The sequence below is a fragment of the Lutra lutra genome, chromosome 7 (assembly GCF_902655055.1).
Source record: "Lutra lutra chromosome 7, mLutLut1.2, whole genome shotgun sequence".
NCBI lineage: Eukaryota > Metazoa > Chordata > Mammalia > Carnivora > Mustelidae > Lutra > Lutra lutra.
Genome location: NC_062284.1, coordinates 128,171,623 through 128,195,396, shown reverse-complemented (window position 1 = coordinate 128,195,396; position 23,774 = coordinate 128,171,623). Strand labels below are relative to the sequence as shown.

The 23,774-nt window shown below is 38.0% G+C and overlaps 1 protein-coding gene and 1 non-coding gene across 29 annotated transcripts in view; one reads left to right on the top strand and one right to left on the bottom strand.

Moving 5' to 3' along the window:
- The window catches only part of NRXN3 (neurexin 3), a 1,668,422-nt gene that overhangs the window by 1,338,773 nt on the left and 305,875 nt on the right, over nucleotides 1–23,774 (top strand). The window lies entirely within an intron of this gene.
- On the bottom strand, nucleotides 17,118–17,308 carry LOC125105946 (U2 spliceosomal RNA). The gene has a single exon (XR_007129182.1). It is a non-coding gene; the product is annotated as a U2 spliceosomal RNA (small nuclear RNA).

Below are 23,774 nucleotides of genomic sequence, written 5' to 3'. Positions count from 1 at the left end.
CATCATTGCTTTGTCCCTCCCTCCTCCCATTATTACCTGATTGTGAGCTAAAGCCATTCTCCATTAGAGAAATAAATGCCTAGAACATCTCCATCCTTTCTTTGGCAATAATAACCCTTGAAACCTAAACTGATTTCTTATGTAGAGACAAATGCTCTGTGTTTGAGACTCGTTGACCATTCTGTTGGTTTTACATTTTAGTTGGTTTTACATTTTAGTCAATTCCAATTGTAAAGAAATAGAAATCACTACTTATATCTCAGCTTTCGAGTCAAATGGCTTTACCTTGGATACTGAAGCTAGGACCACGCTTACCTGGCAAGGTAATTGTAGAAGACTCAGCCTAAGAAATTCCCGATGATGGCGGTGCTGCTGCTTTCCATGGAAGAACACAAAATACGTCTTGTTTTGTAGTGAAAGGACTGTTCCTCTCCAGAGAGTCTGGAATGATGTCTTTTATCTCACTGGTTCTCTCTAGGGAGCAATGTGATGGAATGCAAAGAATAGCTATTTTTATAGTTTCGTATTTGCAGGTTTAAATCTTAGTTCCACAGTGGACTCATTATGGTCTTCAGGGAGAATTATTTAACTCCCTTAGGCTTTGTTTTCTTCATTTACAAAGAAAGAGAGATGATAAGGCCTGTGACAGAGTGCTCTAGGACTGAGGAGGGAGATGAAAATGCCCAGCGCTTTTGTCCTCTTGTATAGCGTGGACCCCCCTGAGCGACAGGCTTCTAGACTGAGTTTAGCATACAGGATGTTTATTAAGGAGAGTCCAGAGATGAATATGTAGGGAAAGGGGAGGAAGGAAGTGAGATGGGGCAGAGGGAGAAAGTGAACTGCCCCAGGCAGGATGGTGGCCTCAGCCAACCACACAAGGAGCCCTGGAGCTAGAATAGCCCTTGCGAATGGTCCCATATTGGACCAAGAAGGCCAGGCTCTGGGGCTCCTGCAATGATCAGTCTCTGTAAATGGGCAGTTCCAGAAGTGGAGTGATCTCAGGCAAGAAGGGCCATGGCAACTGAGGCTGACCTCCAAGAGTGTCAGCCACCCGCTGACAACTTCACCAGGAGGTGAGGCAACAAGGCTTTCATTTAAAGAAGATGGGACATCAGGGTACCTACACAGTCCCCAGTAATAAGGGTTAGTTTCTTCTATGTGCTTACTATCCATACTCTGTTTCCCCTCCTCCTCTTCTTCCTATCTCTTCCCTTCTTCATCTCCTCCTTCTTCTTTCTTTCCCTATTCCTCCTCTTCTTTTGAACGTGTTTTGTTGTACTTTACAGAATTAAACTTCTATATACCAAGAATCTTTTGCCATTACAGAGTACCTTGAGGTGTTCCAAGTATGAAAAACAAGGGCTCTTTTCCCATTAATGAAGAATGACTTTGACAGATAAGTGAGCGATTCTGCATTGATTCTCAGGGAAAACTATGGCAGAGGGCAGTTCACATTGGTTAGGCTGACATAAAATATATATGCTACGTTCCCTTCTGGGGGATTTCTTTTTTTTTTTTTTTTTTTTTTTTCCTCAAAACACATATATGCAAAGAGAAGTCTGGCTAGGAGTATAAAGTAGACCAACAGGGAAAGTGCCTTATGGACTCTGACCTTTCAAGCTTACACCATTCCTAAAAGGAAGAGAGACCTATTTGAATTGACAGAACATTTAAAACTCCAGTGTGCCAGGTCTCTGGCTCTTTTCCTCTAAGGAACTACAAAACTTAGGTCTTTGCAGATCAATTAACATTAGCATTCCCTCTAATGAAGGTTGGTTTCAGGGAGGAGGCTGAACCAGCCTGGCCTGCCCCAAGTGGCCTCCAGACAGCCAGAGAGTACTACAGGTGGAGCAAATGGCAACAATCCTTTGGGGTCAGAGGGCCCCCAGTTTGCCACAGAGTTAATTTTCCCTATTGTCTAGGCGACCTCAATCACAGTCACTGCCTTAGGCAGATTGGAAGGAGATACTGGACAGGTGCTCTCCAGGCACACAAGGGTTTGTAAATATGTTTTAAAAATTCCACTGCCACTGTCTGCTCAGCTAATAGGAGTGTTCAGAGAGCCAGAAGGTGCGAGAGACTGGGTGGAGAGATGCGTTTGCATTTTGGGGAGTGTTGCTTTCATATCATTTTCTCTCTCGTATGTATTACGATGGGAGATTTCCTGTTTTTAGTTCAGTTTCTTAAATTTTTGATTATGTAATAACATGGTTGCCAAAGCCAAAAAAAAAAATTAGTTAATGCTTTTTCTCATTTCTGTCCTTCTGCTCAAGAAACCAACCAGGTATTGGATTTGCATGCTTCCACTGTTTTCTTACACGTATACAAGAAAATACAAGCCTATATTCTCATCATGCCTTCTTTTAAGCAATTAGCAACATATTGTGTATAACATTCTACATGTTGTTTTTTTTTCATTTCATACATCACAGGTATCTTTCATATCAGTACATTGAGAACTTCCTCATCCTTTCTTTTTTAATAGCTATGTCATATTTCATTACATGAACATACCATATTTATTTAACTTTTCCTCTGCTATTTGTTATTACAAATAGTATTGCAGTTAATCTTCTTTGTGCCTTATTTTTATGCCTGTTTGGGTAGATCTGTAGGATGCATTCTTAAAAGTGGAATGACTACATTAGGAAGTGTATGCATTTATAACTTCAATAGATACTGCTAAAATGCCCTTTTTATACCCTCATATACAAATTCATAGCTTGTCATCCATGAATGAAAGTGCTACCCCACAGGTTCCTAACAGAGTGTGTTGTCAAACTTTTGGAAATTGGGACACCTGGGTGGCTCAGTGGGTTAAGCTTCTGCCTTTGGCTCAGGTCGTGATCTCACGGTCCTGGGATCAAGCCCCACGTTGGGTTCTCTGCTCAGCAGCAGTAAGCCTGCTTACCCCTCTCTCTCTCTGCCTGCCTCTCTGCCTACTTGTGCTCTCTGTCTGTCAAATAAATAAATAAAATCTTAAAAAAAAAAAAAAAACTTTTGGAAATTTACCAATATGGTATGGGAAAAATGGCATTTCAGTGCAGTTTCATTTTCTTTCTCTTAGTATTGGTAAGGTTCTATGTCTTTCTATATGTTTAAGAGTCATTTTTAAATCTTTTCCATTGGTATATATTTGCCCACTTTAGTATTGGTTTGCTGGTTTTGTTTTTTAATTCATTTCTACCGGGAAGACCAACTTTCTGTGATGTGGGCTGCCAATCCCCTCTCTCCCCCCATTTTTTGTCTTTTGATTTTGTGTATAGTCTTTCTTTTACCTAGTGCAATTATAAAGCTTGTTGTTTATGGTTTCCGTTTTGAGTCTTAGAAAAGAGGCTTTTCACCTAGGAGTGTTATAAAGTAATTCTCATATTTTCTGTTGGCACTAGTATGTGTTTTTTTTTTAATTTTTTTTTTAACATATATGGTCTTTATCCCTGCCTAGGGTATGAAATGTTAATCCAAGATCTATTTTTCCACATGGCTTCCAAGTTATCCCAATAACATTGTTTATATGGACCATCATTTCCCATTTAAGCCACTATTATAACTTTCTAACTTCCCAAATGTTAGGGGCCTATTTCTGGACTTTTATTCTGCTATATTGGTTTGTCTGTCAATGTGCATTTTTAAATTGTTGAGTCTGTAATGGATTTCACAATTGAGGAGGAATAGTTCTCCCTTACCACTCTTTGTTTCAGAGTTTTCTTAACTTTTCCCATTTTTTAAAAAAATATATAAACTTTAAAATCAGTTCGTTTGGATTAACAGAGGGTATGTCTGTATGTGTATGTGTGTATATGTATAAATATGTATGTATGTCATATAAAACATATAAAATAAAAACACATGTATATGTTTTTATATTGAAATTTATAAATTGAAGAGAATTGTAACCTTTATGTCTTTTGTGAATCTTCTTATTCAAGGACATGATATGTCACTTCTTTCGATTAAATTTTAGTATATGCCTTTATAGAAATCTAACATTCTGTTGTTGACTCTATTCCTAAAATTTTTTTTCTTCTTTATACATAATTATAAATGGGTCTTTTCTCTCATTACCTCTACTAATGAGCTGTTTGTATATGTGAAGGCCATGGATTAAGGCGTGCTAATTTTCTCCTGTGTCACCTTACAGAATCCTGTTAGTAACAGTTATTATATTTCTTTTGAGAACTCCCATGTATTCAATCCTATCATCTGCAAATAATTTAATTGCTCTCTTACCAGTTTTTATATCTCTAGTATCTCTTATTTAATTGGATTGGCTAATAATCCAATACAATAATATAATAATGATATTCCAGGTTCCTTAACTTTGTTCCTGACCTTAGTAAGAGTCATTCTGGTATTTCTCCAATAGTCATGAAATTGGCTTTGGGAAATGTATACCTCTCATTTCCTAGCAGTGAATGGCCCAGTCCTTGAATTCTTAAATGAAATCCCATTAGTCTTAAGTTTTACTTATAATGTGGGGCTGGATTCTTGTTGCTAACATTTTATTATTTTTTCTTCTTATATGCTCTTGAACAATTTATTTAGCACTGGAATTTGCTACCCTTTAAGGGGTGGAATGACTTTTCTATGACCTTTTTTGGACCTAGTGTTTGCTTTTTCTGAAGGGGGCTCAAGTCTCACCTATAGAAATGGATAAGTTTTTATTTTGTCTCTTTTTAAAACTTATTTTAGTCAATTACCCCTTCCTTTAGTCTAGTCTTCCTGTTTCAAATGTATTTGTATAGATTTAAGACTATATTCTTCTCATTCTCTATGCTTACTTCCTGTTTATCATTTTTAACTATATGTATCTACAATTTCCTTCCTCTTTTTTTATGATATAATAATCTAATGTTTTACCCTTAATATTTTTTCAAAACACAACTTTTTTTTTTTTTTAAGATTCATTTATTTAATTTAGAGTGAGAGAGAAAGAGGGTGTGTAAATAGGGGGAGGGGTAGAGAGAGAGGGAGACAAGCAGACTCCTGGCTGAGCTGGGAGCCCTACACAGAGCTTGACCCCAGAACTCTGAGATCATGACATGAGCCAAAAGCAGGAGTCAGACATTTAACCAACTGAGCCACCCAGGTGACCTGAAAACACAACTTTCATGTGACACATTGATTCTACCACTTTTGTATTTTTTAACTTAATCAATGTACCTTTTACCTTTATAAATTATTCTTCCATGGTTTTCTTAAAATATTATTTTGTTGTTTTTAAAATAGTGTAAAATATTTAGTTCTTTTAGTTTTGTTATTCTCATCTTGATATAAATATTTAAGGCTATAGATTTTCCTCTAAGCACTGTTTTGACTATTGCCTGTAGATTATGATATGTAGTGTTTTTATATGATTGTTTTTTCTAGGCAACCTATAAATTTGTATTTCATTTAACCCAGGAGTTAAGAGGGAGTTTCAAGATTTCCAACTTAAATTGGCTTCTTTTTCTGATTTTGTTGTTAATACCTCATTATTACACTGTGATCAGAAAATGTGTATTATCCTATTTCTCCTTTTTTGGAAAGGAGAAATTAAACAGGTTTCCTTTTTGGACAATATGTAGTCACATTTGTGAACATCATGTGGATTCTTGAAAAGAATGTGTAGTCTATTTTTAATGCATAAGGCTCAAAATATATTATTTGATATACCTTATTATTTATATTATTTGGGCCAATTATGTCCTTATTTTTTACTACTTCATCTGTCATTAAATGAGCAAGGTGGCTAAAAGTGCCCTGCTTCTGGGGATTTGCTGATTATTTCTCCTGGCAACTCTTGAATTTTCAGAGTGTTATAATACTATGTCGTTTGACTCACAAATGACTGTAATTCTGATGTCTTTATTGTAAATTGCATCTTTTTAGTATTTTAAGACATACTGTCTTTTCTCAATTGATGAGCATTTTAAATCTGAATGCTTCTTTTTATGATTTTAAGATCTCTATCCACTGATTTTTTTGTTTTCCTTCTCCTGACATAACTTGTTCCATCCTTTTATGTTCAATCTTTCTAAATCAGTTATTTTCCAAAAGTATCCTGCTCACAGTATGGGGTTGGTTCTACTTTGTGATCTCATGTGAAAGTCTTCATCTTTTAATAATAGGTAAGCTAAGCGATATTACATCCAGTGATGTGACAGAACTCTTTGGCCCTGGTCTTCTCCTGTCATTTTGTCATGTATTTTCTATCTTGCTTAAAGTTCTGTCTGCTTTTCTGCTTGTTTGTTTTAACTATGTGCTCTGGTATGTGTATGTGTATGTGTGTGTGTGTGTATATGTGTGTGTGTGTGTGTGTGTGTGTGTTAATACTATTTAAAGGAGTTTTTATTTTCTCCCAGGTGGTCATTCTTATAACTGTAGCATCATGTAATATTTTTAATGTTTTATATGTTTAAACTAGAGCTTCTTATGCAGTGTACCACAACTCTGAGAATAGTTGCAAAAGCCTCTGGCCATGGCTTACCTCAGTCCCTGCAAATATAATTTTCTCTTAGAACCATCATTTGAAAAATATCAGGAAACATAGCTTTAATTCACTATGAGCAGTGTATCATAATCTTTCTTCATGTGAATACGAAAATAATGTGCATTTATTTCCATTAATTGAGATAAAGCCTTTATATGTTATCCTTTGACTCCCGGCAATCAGAGAATTTGCTCTACTTCCTACCTTCTTTCCTCTCCCAACTATTTTCAGTAATATTCTTTCTGTATTGTTGGGGCATATTTCTGTTTTATTCTGGTCTGTCACATGGCCCCATTAGATTAGATGTGGTTCTTCTTCAGGGCCTATAGTCTGTGCTTACTTCATCTGTTTGTCATAATTTCCCCAGTCATCTCTTTATTGACTGAAGTTGTTTCCCTATAGTTTCCTCAATATCCCCAGTATTCTCACCCGTTAAATGCTTTTGTCTGTAGACTTTATACTCAAGCATAGTTTGGCTGGGTATAAAATATGGGGGTCATACTTTCCTTATCATTTTGAAGATATTTCTGAAAACTGATTAATACAGTCCTGGTGAGCCAGAGAAGCCTTCCTTCAAGAGGCAACGTCTGTGTTTAATTTTTATTAGGTGGTCATCAGGGAAATATAGACAGAGAACATGGTGCCTGGCAGAAGTAATGGAGGTGAAAAAGAGTCTGAAGCTTTTATGGAAGATTGTGTATAACTACAATGTAGCAAGAAAGAGGTAGATATTTCCAAATTGATACCAAATAAGTAGGGGACCATAGATCCTGAAGGATTTACTATACCCAAGGGTCTAGACTTCTTCCTGGAGGACAGGGGAAAGCCATTCACCATTCAATGATATGAGGCAGGAGAAACATATGGTTAGAATTGCTTGTTTTAGGGGAGGTATGTTGAGGAGTCTGTGAGTCTTCCCTTCCTTTGTAGGCTGTGGGCCCTATAACTTGTGTCCTTGCAGTGCAGATCCAGAAATTCCATCTTTCACAAACCAGTCTATTAGTAGCTTCTCTCAGTATTCCTGCCAACCTCATCAGTCCTGTGTGACTATTACATAGGAAAGTAAATAAATCTATACAGTAATAATGGAGTTTCTTTCATGCTATGGCTATATTTCTAACTTCCTTCCTCTGTAGCAGTAAACAGCAAGGATTAAGGATTAGGTCATCTTTTTTTTTTTTTTTTAAGATTTTATTTATTTATTTTAGAGATAGAGAGAGGGGGAGTGAGAGGGAGGAGCAGAGAGAGAGGGACAAGCAGACTCCACACTGAGCACAGAACCAGATAAAGGACTCTATTCTAGGACTCTGAGATCATGACCTGAGCCAAAATCAAGAGTCAGGCACTTAATATACTGAGCCACCCAGGTGCCCCTAAGTTGTCATATTTAAAGATAAAAAGATACCAGCTTGGGCGCCTGGGTGGCTCAGTGGGTTAAGCCGCTGCCTTCGGCTCAGGTCATGATCTCAGGGTCCTGGGATCGAGTCCCGCATCAGGCTCTCTGCTCAGTGGGGAGCCTGCTTCCCTCTCTCTCTCTCTCTCTGCCTTCCTCTCCGTCTACTTGTAATCTCTCTCTGTCAAATAAATAAATAATCTTTAAAAAAAAAAAAAAAAGATACCAGCTCTTCTAAAAAAGGGGAAAAGGCATTATAGTTCTTAGGTACATATTCCTACACCTATGGAATCTGTGAACTCTCTTTCTTCCAAGGATGTCATGGAAACCTTCACAAACCTAATTGATATTCACTAGTTCTAAAACATTTTCTTTCTCAGATGTTCCATTGGGAGTTCTCTGTTATCTCACTAGTTTCCAGCTAGTTCTTGGAGATCTGTCATTCTTCACTTATGTCAAAGCTGCCAAAGTTAGCTAGTTTTAGCTAGAGCACATTTCTTTATCAAACATTATTTTAACACAACCTTGTCAAATTCTACTTGTTGCTCTTTAATCTTCGGTCAGCTATATGCAAAACATGTTGTCCTTATAGGCAAATTTATATTATATCATAGAAATGGAGACTATCAAACAACCAACTGGATTCTTGGTTCTTTCTTGTTGCTTGTTTGCTTGCTTGCTTTCCTTTCTAGCTGAATAGCATTACTGGACACTTCTAAAGGAAACTGGATTGTGGGATTCCCATTGGAGGCTGGAGATCGAAACAAAATCATGTTCACTATGTGAGAACTTGTTGGACCCACATTAGTTAAACTCTACAATTATGGAATTTTTTTCTGATCTCTTCCATTTCCTTAATGCAATTCTCAGGTATCTACATGGTTTTTAAGCCCCTCAATACAACTATTCTCAGTGCGTACAAAATAAAATATATTTCAGACTAATAGTCAAGAATTTCTTCATTCTCGTGTTGAGAGCTGTTACCTAAAAGAGCAAGGCTTTAACAAGGTCTCAGCTTGACTCTTGCCATGTTTGCATACAAAATAGATAAGGCAGGCTTTGTTTTGGAAGATGTTAATTGATTTTGTCCACCATGCTGTCTAACGAGCCAATTCCCTGAAAATGTAGTGATGGGGAAAAAAATCTGTTCCAATTACTGTTTAACTAAAAGGCCTCCCTTCCACCTCTATTAAAGAAAAAATGGCACTCACTGTCCAGGACTTCTGTGATTGACAGCTGATGCTACACATGCACAGCCCTGCTGTCAGTTGGCATTTGATGAATTGGTTTATTGTTGCCAAAACGAGAAAAAAAAAATGGAGAGAAAGCGAGGGGGAAGAGAGAGAGAGTGGGGTGGAGAGAAAGAGAGAGGTAGAGAAAGAAATTATAGAATGAACAGAATTCAAAGCCCTAGCCCTTGATAAATGCTTTTAACCCAATGTAGGTAATGGAGAGAAAGGCAGTATTGGGATTTTAGGGCCTAAGAGGGACTGGGTAAATTTGCAAATCACAGGAATCTATTTTAGATTGGACCAGGTTAATAGCTCAACAGCATTCCTTCAGGTTTCAAGGGGGCTGGTTGCTATGGGAGCTTCTTCTCTTTCTACTGGCATTCCTTATACTGAGACTGGATGGAAGCCTGCAGTGGCTAGCTGCACATCTAAATTAGTGGTAATGAGAATGGCCTTGACAAAATTGCCCTATAGGTAAGAGTTTGTGTCTTGCCTGTGTTGCCTAAGGCCCTGAGCAAACAAAGGCAAAGATCTAAGGAGGATAATAGGGCATGATGTTTCCAGTAGAACTTGGTCGCAGACACTCTTTGAGTTTACAACTGAAAAAGAAAATGGCAAGTGGGAGCAGGGACAAGAAGTCAACCTCATCTTGCTTGTCTTTTCCCATAAATTTCTAAAAGAAGCTATAAAGCATAAGGCCTTTCCTCCCATACCACATAGTCTTTTCCTCCGCCAAACAAGTCTTATACTAATAACCAGAGGTCAAAGTAGGAAACTTTGTGAATGGGCCTTATTTCTCTAAGTAGGGGGCGGATACATTGAGACACAGCAAACTGGCCTCTTGGATATCATCTTGAGAGTTTCTAGGTAATGTTTTTAAAGGCCAGCTAACAAATAGTCCCTTTCTTTATGAAGTCATTTATTGGTGCTAGGTCTAGTATAAGACTTTTAAAATGCCACTTCTCATTCCCTATTTGCATGGGGTGATCCAAATCTCCAACCCATGATCAGAGTTTCTTAGGATTAGCATGTTGTTTAATGAGTCCTACATCACCCTACCTGAAACTGAACAATGAACAGACTTATTTTTCCCTTTAGCTGCAAAATTATTAATGTTGGCAGCCATAAAATAAATGCAGCCACAGCCGACCCTCACAAATGAATCAGTCAGCTCAGACTCAAGTATACCCTTTCCGTATTACTACAGGGCTCTTCCAAGTCACTTTTTAAGTGATCTGGTTGGAGTGTGTGATGCTCATTTTCCTTTTAGCATTGTCTTGATTTGTGAGGTGGGTAGAAGGAGTAATGTTGACTGCTAGTTTCCCATCATTAAGTTTTATTGACCTAAGTCTCCCTCTTATGCACATTATAAATGTTTTAAGTCAACGTAATGCTGGGAAAGGGTGCTGGGTTGACACACTGGTATATTATTATCATCTTGGGCAGGAAGAATACAAGCTTATTTGGAACTTTCTAAGTTTCTGATTGAGCAGATTTCTCAAAAGGAAGTTCTGGTTTATGCAGAATCAGAAAATGAGTTAAACATATTAGGAATGGGTTGGAAAGAGGCAAAGGATATTGTGAGAAAGGAAATGATAACAAAGGAAAAGAACTTTGGCATACCCCTGAAGTAGCAAGTTATTTTTGCTCCATACAAAAAGACAAAGGGTCCTTGCTGAAAAATTAAAAACAAAAACAAAAACAAAAAAACAAAACAAAACAACAACAACTAAAAACACCCATTGGCCCTATTGGTTCATGAAATCTGTTAATCCGGTTCATGATTAAAAAAAAAAAAGAAGAACTTGAATTCTTCAACTTGTCCATTTTTCATCCTATTGTCACTAATCTCCTCTAGCCCTAAGAAATTTGCTCCTGATCACATGTTTGTTAGAACTGAGGAAGTGGTCATCATTCCTATAGTAAATTTACTTATTCCTCCAATTTAAGCAGCATCAAATATTTATTAGGGGCCTGCAATATGCCAGATACAGGGCCGGGCACTTGATTTGCACAGATATAAATTCTGCTGTCTTCGAGTTTAAACACTAATGAGAAAGAGAGGTAATACACAAAGCAATGAATGCATGTAATGATGTAGGGCTAAGAACACCAGGAAAGAAATGAACATAGTAGATGTTTATTAAATTCTAAATGCAAGCATTCTATTACATCTACTAGCGTGTGGGGCACAAAATGCAAAAGAAAGTCCACATGAGGGAAAGTTAATTCAAAATTAGGCAACAGGGGCCCCTGGGTGGCTCAGTGGGTTAAAGCCTCTGCCTTCAGATCAGATCAGGATTCCAGGGTCCTGGGATCGAGCCCCACATCGGGCTCTCTGCTCAGCAGGGAGCCTACTTCCTCCTCTCTCTCTCTCTGCCTGTCTCTCTGCCTACTTGTGATCTCTGTCAAATAAATAAATAAAATCTTTTTAAAAATTAGGCAACAGTTTAAAACAACAAACAAAACTAGAGATGCCACAAGGTAGTACATAGTTAATTATTCAATAAGTAGGAATAAAATAACTGCTTTAGGATTTGAGGGAGGAATAGTGCTTCTGGTTGGGGATGGCGGTTAGAGGATTTCAGAAGAACCTCAAAAAAAGAAGAGATTGTCAGGGCACCTGGATGACTCAGTCAATTAAGCATCCAACTCTTAATTTCAGCTCAGGGCATGATCTCAGGGTCCACATTGGACTCCATGTTCAGTGGGGAGTCTGCTTGAGGATTCTTTCTCCCTTGCCCTTTGCCCCCACTCCCACTTGTGCTCTCCTTCTCTTTCTAAAATAAATAATTTTTTTTAAAAACTGAAGAGATTGTGGAAAGTAGATTTTCAAGCAAAAGGAATGGGATGGGAAAACCACTGGGGGAAGAAAAGTTTAAATATTGGGCTGTTGTATAATTACGCAATTAGAGAAATTAAAAGATACTATTATAAAGGTAGGTTAAAAGGGGATTTCAGATTTTTTTTCAGCCTTTCATATTAGAAGGAATTAAAAGTAGTAGCAGCAGCAGCAGTAGTAGTAGTAGTAGTAGTTGTGGTAGTGGTAGTGGTAGTTATAGCAGTAGTACTAATAGTCGTAGATAAAACACATCATTAGCAATAATTCAAGGAAACACTTATTTCTGTATGTTGCTGCTGGGCATAGAAGTTACTATTTTCCCTGATAGGAAATTTGGAAAAACGTATCAAAAGCTTTTAAACTAATAGTGAATTTAATGAATCAATTCCACTTGAAGGTATTTATCTTATAGAAAGAATCATGAAAGGGGATGCCTAGGTGGCTCAGTTGGTTAAGCATCTGCCTTCAGCTCAGGTCATGATCCCAAAGTCCTGGAATCAAGCCCTGCATCTCCTTGCTCAGCAGGAAGTCTGCTTCTCCCTCTGCCCCCTCCCCCCACCCTGCTCATATTCTCTCTCTCTCTCAAACAATTAAATAAAATTTTAAAAAAATCATTAAAGTAAAAAAAAGATTTAATTACAGGGATGCTTATTGTAATTTCTTATGAACGTTCATATTTGAAAAGAACTGACAAGCATAGTTATCCCTCTTAGTTGGACTAGATAATAGTTATGTAAGAGGTAGAGAGTAGTAAAATTAAATTTCTGGTATTATAAATACACATCATGTACTTCAATATGATATTTTAGAAAAATATTTAGTTTAATAATATTTTAGGCTAACTTTTAATTACACTGACAGATGTTCATAAAACATGGAGCAAATGTAGGGCCATTTATAAAAGATTCTCTTTAGTAGAATCTTTGTGTGAGTATATCTGTATCAGAAAAATACTGAAAAGATATATATTCAGATGAACAATGAGTGATGGGATCACAGGTGATTTTGATTCCCTAGTATTTCCTAAAATTTGTGCAGCAAAAATATAGTGTTTAAAGCTTGTAGTAAATCTAGAAGAATGACTTAGCAAACAAGAGGACCAAAAGGTATTACAGATAGACTTCCTTAAACATGATGTGCTTTGGGTGTTAGGAAAATATGGATTTTTTTTTCCTTTTTCAGATAAACTTGTGACATAATAAGCTCTTTTGTTGAAAACTGAGTGTAACATAGGAAAAACGTATGATTTAGTGTTACACAAACCTTGGTTTTGTTCCCAGCTTCACCTCTCCTGTCATATTCTGAATGAGTTGTTTCATGTACATGAGCCTCAGTCTTCTCTTCAGAGAGCTGAGAATGGGTATCTATGTGTTAAGTGCTTAGTGTAGCACCTGTATCAGAGGATCATGCCCCCTTACAAGTGAGAAAGGAGAAAATATGGCTAAAGTCACAAAGTTAATGGAGTATTAAAACACCTTAAAACACCCAGTCCTGCCAGAAATGGCAATTTTCCAATTTTCCAAGTACAAATAAAAGTTAAATCTCAAAACAAACAAACAAACAAACAAACAAAAAAACCAACCTGTAAAAAATATAAATTCAATTAGACTTCACTGGAGAAATAAAGTTCTACCTCTGAAAGGTTATTGCTAAATATTCGTGGCAAAGCATGCAAAGTGGAATGAGGTCTAAAAAGAGAATTTTGACAGGAAATTGTGTTTGTGAGTTTTCATCCCTCTGATCCATTAGTCAAATCAAATAAAAATCAAGCTAATTTGTCAGTTTGCAGAAAGACACCAAACAAAGTTGAAAACTGCCAACCTGTGTTCGTTCTCATGGCTTGAACAAACAGAACACCCAGTAATTATTTGTTGGGTCTCAGATTACTTATATTCAATCCATAACATTTCATTTTGCTTTGAAAGTGTATTTTCATGGTTTGTTTCATTGAGTCCAGGATGGAGGCCGGAAGACGAAAAATTTAATATACACATTAAAAAGTCAGGTATTTAGAAGGTTCCTCCGTTTCATTAACATCTCTAACTGTAAACAGAAACAGTTGCACATCCCGAAATCCAGAAACATTTGCCCCATCCCCCTGTGATCCTTTGCCCAGAGAACTTCAGTTACTGGGAGGCTGGTATGGGAGAAGCTGCAGCATTTACATAAAGTAAAAATGAGGGGTTAGATCAAAAGCCAAACCCCAAACCAACTCTATATGAAAAATTACCCAGGATTATTTTAAGTTACAATTTAAATTTTTAAAATTATGTATTCTTGGGGTATGTACATATGTGGGGGCATCATGTGCACAGGCATGAATAACACACAAGAACTGGTGAAAGGAAGCTTCATCATTCCCTTCAAGGGGCTCTTGGACAAAGAATGGGAAGGAAATGTTCTTTCCATACCTTCTTCATGAGCAATGCAGCTTCTTCTCTCTGCTTGTTTTCTTGGCTCTCCCAATTTGGATGTGAAGGAAAAAGGCTTATGTGCCTATCTCCTTCTCCTTCTCCTTCTTGAATGGACTGTCAAAATTTTTTCTGTGATTAAAGAAAAGAAATAGGCAAGCAAAATGAGTATAAAAACAAGAAGCGGGGTGCCTGGGAGGCTCAGTGGGTTAAGCCTCTGCCTTTAGCTCAGGTCATGATCCCAGGGTCCTGGGATCGAGGCCCACATCGGGCTCTCTGCTCAGTGGAGGGCCTGCTTCCTCCTCTCTCTCTTCTGCCTTCCTCTGCCTACTTGTGATCTCTGTCTGTTAAATAAAAAAATAAAATCTTTAAAAAAATAAATAAATAATAAATAAATTAAAAAACCAAGAAGGGAAAGAAATAGGATTGTCACTTCTTGTACAGAATCAGCAGTTTCCCACCAATGAACAAAGTAATTTTGTGCTAGGACACTGTTTAGAAGGGAAAATAGGACTTACAGATATAGGACTATCACCAAGCTATCTACTGTGCTCATTTTTTTTCTGAAAATTGATGGAAAATCTAGAAACAATGTAAACTAAAGCTGGCCCTCTAAAATGAGTGGTCCTTAAATATGGTCTATTTATCTCACAGGAACTTGAAGAAATATCTTCATTAAAGTTTTCTATCTCTGGGCCCCTTTTCCTCTTATCTCTCAGTAGAAATGTCGCACTGTCCTAACATTTGCCTTGAGAACATAGATAAGAATTCAACCCTCCAGTTCCATTTATTGCAATTGTATTTAAATACACAGCTTAATTAGCTGTACTCAGCCTCCTTCCCAATCCTCTTTGAAGTGGCAAAGTCCCACTGCATCAGTTCAGCTAATTTTATGCTCACAGCCTGATTTTTGAGCTTCATAGAAACCAGGGGTATGACTGTTCCATGTGATCTCTAAGTCCAGTTGCTTAGTCCACAGGAGTATTTTGTTCAATGGTGGACATAGAGTTAATTGCCTTGGATTTAAGCACTCAATCAACTTTCACCAAATTCATCCTGTAAAATTAATTCAAGTCAGTTTAAGGAAGGACAGGACCTTGAGATATACCTGTAAATAAACAGAATCACATTATATGTCATAAAGCCCAGATAAGGAAAGGGTGAGTAGGCCATAGTGTTGTGCGAATTTAAGAGTATGCTAATTTTATAAAGCATGCTAATGGGAAAAGTAAAATATTGATGATCTTTTGCAAAAAATACTACATCGAGGTTTAATACACCACCAATAAGATCAGAGAAAAACCAATATGAATGCAGGATTATGAAAATGATAGGGTTGTGTCTATCTAGGGCATGATCTTTACAGATCGTGAAACCACCAAGGTTGTCTCTCTCTAGCTGTGAGATAGGTTCAGACCATGATATCTAGTCTAATACCTTTTCTCAGCATCAGAAACTAGATTTATATATCCTATAATATTATGTACTTAGTGTGCCCCTGTTAAGTTTCTGTTAAATTAGGTATGATTTGCTAAGTAAAAGCATCAGAAGTTACTAAGATATTAGAAAGTAATATATTTCCTAAAACTTTAGAGTGTTTTGATCAAGTGGGGCATAAACTGTGCTTGTCAGTTACCCATGTGTTTTCTGTATTCATTGGCCTATAGATCTGAAGCAAATTCTGGTCAATGAACTGTGATCAGAGGTGAAACATGTCACATTTAGGCTACAGTTTAGAGTCCTCTCCATCTGTCCCCTGTCTCTCTCATTCCTGCCATATCTTTCAGCTTTAGAGATCATGTGTTCCAGAGAGTCCTAAATAAGGTGGAGGCAGGTCACCAACCCATGTTAGCATTTACATGAGCAAGAAATAAACATGTGTGTGTGTGCGCACATGCTAACCTACAGATTAGTTTGTTACTGCACCACAGCATTCACTTATCCTAACTACTGCAACAAGGTTCTCCCTGATATTGAAATTTGATCATATAAACAGACCATTAATTGTAATATTTAGGAACTATAAGTTATAAAACAACTGTGCTAGTCTGAAAGGAGAATGAGAACTATTGAAATTCTCATTCTTCGGGTCCTAGATTTCATGACTTGGAATTTTGTGCAAGCCTCGAAAGCCAGAACTTCCCAAACAGTACACATGGGAACGAGATACAGTGTGTTGAGGTGTCAGTTCCCTCAGCCTGTGATGGTTTGCTGAGGTAGGGGCCAGATCATCTGGACATGTAATCGTCTCATGAGCAGCCTTGTCTGTTTACCCCAGTGTGTTATGTGAGTATTATCAAGTTCTCTATATGCTGTAGTGTGAGAAAAGTAGAGAAGAACCATGAGTCTAGGTCCAGATGCACCAATGTGACTATCCCTACCTTCCAGGTCTTATTTTCTTATACCCATTTCTTCACCCTTCCTCATGTACTCTCCCAAGTGTACAATTAATTTGAGAAGGAACTGTGAAATGATTGGCACTCTTAACAAATAAATATTTGCTGAATTAATAAACATGTATTCTGAGGCACTTCTGCATACCTCAATACTTCGTCCTTTGGGGGAGTGCATCTGTTAATAGGGGGAGAGTTTCCTAGCAACACTCAACATCTTCCCAATCAAGAACCACCATTCTATTCCTGATTTTTTTTTAAACAAACAAACAAACAAACAAAAACAAAGCCACCCAAACACCAAGAAAGAACAGACAAATGAAAAACAAAAAACCTACCATACTAAACACCTCTTTCGTTCACCATTTTCGTGGGGAAGGTGCACCGTTCCTGGATGTACTGCAATACCAGGTCGATGCGTGGAGTGGACAGAGCAAGCTCCTATTCCAACTCCCTGCTCCAAAAATCAATTTAATATATTGTCCTCGGATAGAGGACGTATCAGATATTAAACTGATAAGAACAGATACTACACTTGATCTTAGCCCAAAGGCCGAGAAGCGATTCCTGATTTTTATCATAAAAAAAGGAGAGAACTTGCAACTGAACTCTATTGAAGTATGGATTGTCTCTCAATTAGGTTAGCCCAATCTTTTCTGTTTATCATAAGAAGCTTGATTCTAATAATTCCTTATACTTATCAGATGTTCACTATATGCTATGCATGCATATTTTAGCTTATATTGTTCTCACAAACCTTTATGAGGTAGATATTGTTAATACCCCTGTTAAGTTATTTTCTGGTCTTATTGAAAAATAATAGGGTGCCTGGGTGGCTCAGTGGGTTAAGCCACTGCCTTCGGCTCAGGTCATGATCTCAGGGTCCTGGGATCGAGTCCCGCATCAGGCTCCCTGCTCAGCAGGGAGCCTGCTTCCCTCTCTCTCTCTCTCTGCCTGCCTCTCCGTCTGCTTGTGATCTCTCTCTGTCGAATAAATAAATAAAAATCTTTAAAAAAAAAAAAGAAAAATAATTGACAGACATCACGGTTTAAGGTATACAGTGTGATGGTTTGATTTACACAACTGTGAAATGATTACCACAATAGGTTTAGTTGACATCCATCATGTCATATAGATATAATAAAAAAAAAAATTGTCCTTATGATGAGAACTCTAAGGATCTACTTGCAATGACTTTTGTATATATCCTACAGCAATGTTAATGAGAGTCACCATAGTGTTCATTATATCCCTAGTACTTCTCTTTTAACTGGGATTGTGTACTTTTTCACCATCTTTCTCCAGTTTTCTCTCCCCACCTCCCATCTCTGGGAACCATAAATCTAATGTCTCCTTCTATGAGTTTGGTGGTTTGTTTTGTTTTGTTGTATTTAATTAGATTCCACACAAAAGTGAGATCCTACAGTATTGTCTTTATCTGTCTGATTTATTTCACTTTGGATAGTGCCTTCAAGATCTATCCATGTTGTTGCAAATGACAGGATTACCTCATTTCTTATTGCTGAATAATATTCCATCATATTTATGTATATACACATAGACACACACACACACACACCACACATTCTTTATCAGTGGACATCCATCAGTGGATAAGGTTGTTTCCGTGTCTTGGCTATTGTAAATAATGCTGTTATGATCATGAGAGTACAGATACCTTTTCAAGTTAGCATTTTGTTTTTTTGTTTGTTTGCTTGTTTTCTTGTTTGTTTGTTTACCTTTGAAAAGATTTCCTGAAGCGGAATTGCCAAACCATATAGTAGTTCTAGTTTTAATTTTCTTCAGAAGCCTTCCTACTGGCTCCCTATGTGGCTGTATCAATTTACAGTCTAACCAGCAGTGCACAGGGGCCCCCTCTTCTCTACATCCATGCCAGTATTTGTTATCCCTTGGCTTTTGGTGATGGCCATTCTAATATTACGTCCTGGTTTTAATTTGCATTTCCCTCATGACTAGCGATGGTTATCGCCGTTATACAGATGAAAAAACGGAGAGACAGAGAATTTAAGGAGCTCATTCATGCTTGCCTACCTCAGAGCGGTTGAGCTCGTATCACAAGCAAGAAGTCCAACTCTAGGCTCTTAAACAATGTGCTGTGCAGCCCCCTCCTCATGGTCACGTTCCCAGCCTGATAGCTTTGTTTTCTTCAGTGCCAACTGTCCTTCTCTGTACACTGCTGAAAGCCACTTCAAAGGGAAGCAGTTTTCTGACTACCAACAATTATTTAGAAGAGGTGTGATTTTGAGTTTTAAGAGCTCCCCTTAGTTCAGCTCAAATCTCTTGTGTGATAGTAAGAATTACGCTGTTATCCACTGAAAGATCATTTTGTATCACTGCCTCTTTAATTCGACAAGTGATTTCACATTCATGTAAGAGCATTTTGGCATCTGGAAAATGGTAAACATCCTCCCAGCAGATCTAGTGTTCTGTCCAAAAACAAGTAAGTAAATAAGTAAATAAATAAATAATCATCATATTGGTTTTCTTTGGTGAGGTTCAAAATATGTAAACTTCCTCAACCCCCAAATCAGTTTGTTGTACACCAGTAATAATTGTTATTTTTAGTAGTTAAGCAACATGTCCATTCTATGAATAACTAACAATGACCACACGTGTTAAAAGTGGCAAAAAGAGTGGATGGATAATTAGTCTGTTCTAATTAGCCAGAGCTGGAGAAACAACTAACGAAAAAATCCTCAGCTTACTAATTGCTTCATAGTAATTAATAGTAATTGATAACAACTTGCAGCAATTAAGATCTAATATGTATCTTTAATTTGCAAATGTCCTCCTTAACTTAAGTCCTTTTTTTTTTCCTCTAAAGGAAAAGTTTGGAATTGGGATCTCTTGGGTTCTTCTTCTTCTCATCTTTTCTATCTTCTACTGAGAAAATTTTAAAGGATCTTATAGTGTTATATTGTTCCTGGAAGAGAGATTAGAGATCATTCTAATACACTTTGCATCATATTACAGATGAAGACTTTGAAGCTTAGAGAAGTCCATTGACTCTTTCAAGTCACCTTTCAGGCCATGGCCTGAATTTCTATTGGCGTAGTCGGGTCAGGGGCCCAATTTGTGGCTGGGCCTGGGACACGATATGGTACAGAATATGGGACTTTTGTATGAATAACTACTTCTGGCTGCTTCATTATAAGGGAGCTTGGGATACAAGGGCTCTAAGATTCATAATCATGTAAAATTAATGAATCAAAAGAGGTTTTGTGTTTAAAATGCCCCACATTTCATTTATTCATTCTATGGATACAGTGTCTCCTCGATATGAGACACCATATCTAAAGAATAAATAAGTGAATGTTCAAACCCAGCCCCTCTAAACTCTGTTTGAACTCCTAGAATGACATAGAGCTCAGAACTTTGCATGGCTTTTTATGTTCGCTCTGTAAAATGAAACCCTCCTAGGGGAACCTGTGTGAATTCAATTCAGAGTTTAAAAACACAGATTTATGGGAGAGCCCCAAATCAATCAAAAGCATGACAACGTTTAAAAAAAAAAAAAAAAAAGGCAGCAACAAGAAAAGAAAACCATGAAAAGACCCTGCCTGCCAAGAATAGCTTGTTAGCATTTGAAAACACCGAGATATAAGTGTATAATGGAAATGTGGCAATGATCATTTGGGCAAAAACACAATTTGCATAAGAATGAATCAGGAAATGTCCCGGAACACCAGAAAGATGAAAAATCTGGGATCTGTTCAGGCATGTTCACGTGGCTGAACATACGCCACACCATGAATCTTCCTGTGGTCAGACACCTTGGAAGTATTGACCCCTTTCTAGATATTGACATTACAGATGCCCCCTGACAGGTAACCTTACATTTTAAAGGAAGACTGTAACGATAGGTGTGAAAACTGTCAAAACTACTTCCTGGAGCTATTTTGGAGGTCTGTTTTATTCTTTCATCCCCCAATCTGAAATTCATTAAAGTGAAGAATGCCCCTTAAATTACACTCTGCTGTACCCTGGAGGAACACCTGAAAAAGTTAATAATAAACACTTGAGATTAGGCAAGTGGAGAGGAAAGAATTATGAAATAAAACAAAGCAAAGAAATCATGTAAACAAATTAATTAATTGTCTGGAAGTGAAAAGCACGTTTGTAATTTTGCCCTTGTCGAAGGAAAATTGGAGTTCATTATGCTCACTGACTGATTTAAAAGCTCCTTTCCGCACAGCATCACCGGGAGAGGGAGTGTGCTGGAGTGCAAAGCGTGGATCGGTTGCAGCGTCAATTAAAATAGAAATTCATTATTAAAACCTCTAGAGTAAAGGTTGGGGCTTCATGCTTTGAGGATGGGAAGGAGCATTTTTTTTACTTTGTGCCTATATTTAGTTTCTTTTTTGTCCCCGTCTTCTGAGTTGATTTTGGAAATATTTATTTTGGATTTCCAATACTAGCTATTACACCTTTTTATAACAAATCGTGTTATGATCTGTCACATTCTAGAGGCTGGTTACTTCATGTGTTTTACCATCTTTAACCCTCAGAGCAACAGGTGGTGAAAAAGTATCAATATCTCTTGAACCCAAGTTCAGGGAGGTAGATTTGCACCGTTGCTGAGTGGGGACGCCAAGGATTTCAGACTAAGTCTGTCTGACTTAGAAGCTTCAGGTCTTCGAGGACATCATAAAGACTTCTAAGGCAGGTCTACTGTGCCGAGTTTGGGGTGTCGGTACAACAAGGTCATAAAAGGTATGTCATATGCACCCAGACCTAGTATTATGTATTCAGCTGTATGCTGGTGTGCCATCAGGAGCCCAGGGGGATTACATATGGAATGGGTTACGAGCAACACAGCCTGATTCACTGTATATGGTGACCCTTGAACTCTCCAGTTGAGCAGAAGCTCAGCTAGCTTGGGCTGAAATATGCTTTATGAGAGTCATGTGTTTTACTTTTATGACAAGTACTATTCTAATGAATTTAAACAGTCTGTCCAGGCTTCTGGTAATATTTTATGTTCTCCTAGTATGGTCCATCTCCCCTGAAATGGGTATAAGATGCAATTAAAGGAAATTAGAGGCTTTCTTTCTTTCTTTTAAAGATTTTATTTATTTATTTGACAGAGAGAGAGAGAGATCACAAGTAGGTAGAGAGGCAGGTAGAGAGAGGGGGGACACAGGCTCCCTGTTGAGCAGAAAGTCCGATGCGGGACTCGATCCCAGGACCCTGAGATCATGACCTCAGCTGAAGGCAGAGGCTTAGCCCACTGAGCCACCCAAGTGCCCCCAAAAGGCTTACTTTCAAGGGTGAAGAAACAAACAACAATGTTCTGAACAAAGGAAAGTGTCCATCCATTCGTTCAGCCCACATTGTGTCTGGCATGGTCTCTACCCTAAAGAGATAAATGGCATGGTCTCTACCCTAAAGATGTTATAGCCCAGGCAGGTTGACAAACAGCTAAATCGGGATTACAGGGCAGTTTTAAAATAGCCAGGATAAAGGAAAGCACGGGTTCTTATGGAAACACAAGGGAGGTCATGCAAATCAGATTGGGGGAAATCTAAGAAGGGATTTCAGAAGAGATGACATTTGGCCTGAGTTACAAAGAGGAGTAGGAGTTAAAAAGACAAGTAAGGCTTGTCCAAGCTGAGTGATTAGCGTGGGCAGAGAAGGTGGTTCTGCATAGCTGGGGAAGGCATATATGGGTGTTCTAGGGCTATTGTAACAAATGACCACAAACTTGGTAGCTTAAAACAAAGAGAACTTATTTTCTCAAGTTTCTGGAGGTTATCCATCTGAAATCGAGGTGTCAGCAATTTGGCTCCTACTAGAGATTCTGAGAGAGAATCCTTTCCACACCTCTCTTCCAGGTCTCAGTGGGTAGTAGACACATCATCCCAGTCTCTGCAACATCTTCACATTGCTTTCTGCTCTGTGTGTCCCCTTTTCTGTCTGTATCTTCTCTTCTTATTATTAGGACACTTCTTCTTGGAATTAGGGCCCAACAGGATAATCCAGAGGATCTTGTCTCAAGATCCTTAATCACGTCCTCAAAAACCCTTTTACCCAGATAAGGCCACACTCCTATGTTCCAGGTGGGCATATCTTTTGGGGGGCCACCCCTCAACCCACTACAAATGATAAAGTCAGTAATCTGAGGAAGTAAGAAAGAAGCTTCCCCAGTTCCTTCAGGCCTTCTTGTACCTGCAGAGGAACCTGGGCTTTATCATGAAAGACACAGGAATCCATTGGAATTTTAATAGTGGAATTGGCATTTCTCTGGAAAATACTTAAGACTCTTAATGCCTCCAACCAAAGACCATCAGGAACCCACCATGGTTGATCAAGTTGTGTTTATTATTACTGGTTACCGAGAGGGAGAGCACAGACCATGAGGAACCATCGTGTCTCAGCTATAGCATATTAGAAAACCTAATACAGTATCTGGACTTTGGTTGGTTGATCTGGGGAGGAATCTGAAGAAGCCTGGTTTGCTCTAGATTGGATGTGGTTGGAAAGCAGGGGCAGTACTAAAAGTGGCTATCTTGATAAATCCTATCTGTAGGGAGAGCAGACTAGAGTAAGGATAAAGTCATAACTGGTAAAGAAGGAGCAGCCACCAGCAAGTATGAAATGTTTGGTATTTTGTGAGTGAAGGAGTAACTTTGTTTTTGTCTATGCATAGACAAAATTAAGAAGTAGCCTTGTTTTGCCTCATTTAATCATGGTTTCAGACTGACCGTGTCTGAGACTGGTGATCGGTGACATTGTTCACATCCAGTAGGAGAAGAATGCAGTTCTAGCTATGGGTGCCAGGTCAAGTTCCAGATGTCAGGAGCTGTGCTTTTGTTTTTGCTTTTGTTTTTGTTTTTGTTTTTCCCCTCAGTACCAAACTATAAAAGCAACCATGACTAAAATTCTAGCAGTGGTATTGAAATACATCAAAGCATTCAGACTGCCCTTGAAAGCTATAATAAAGGTCACAAAGTTTTCTAGAAAGAGCACTCTGCCTTTGCTTATGGGAGCCTCCCTCACTTCTGAGCCAC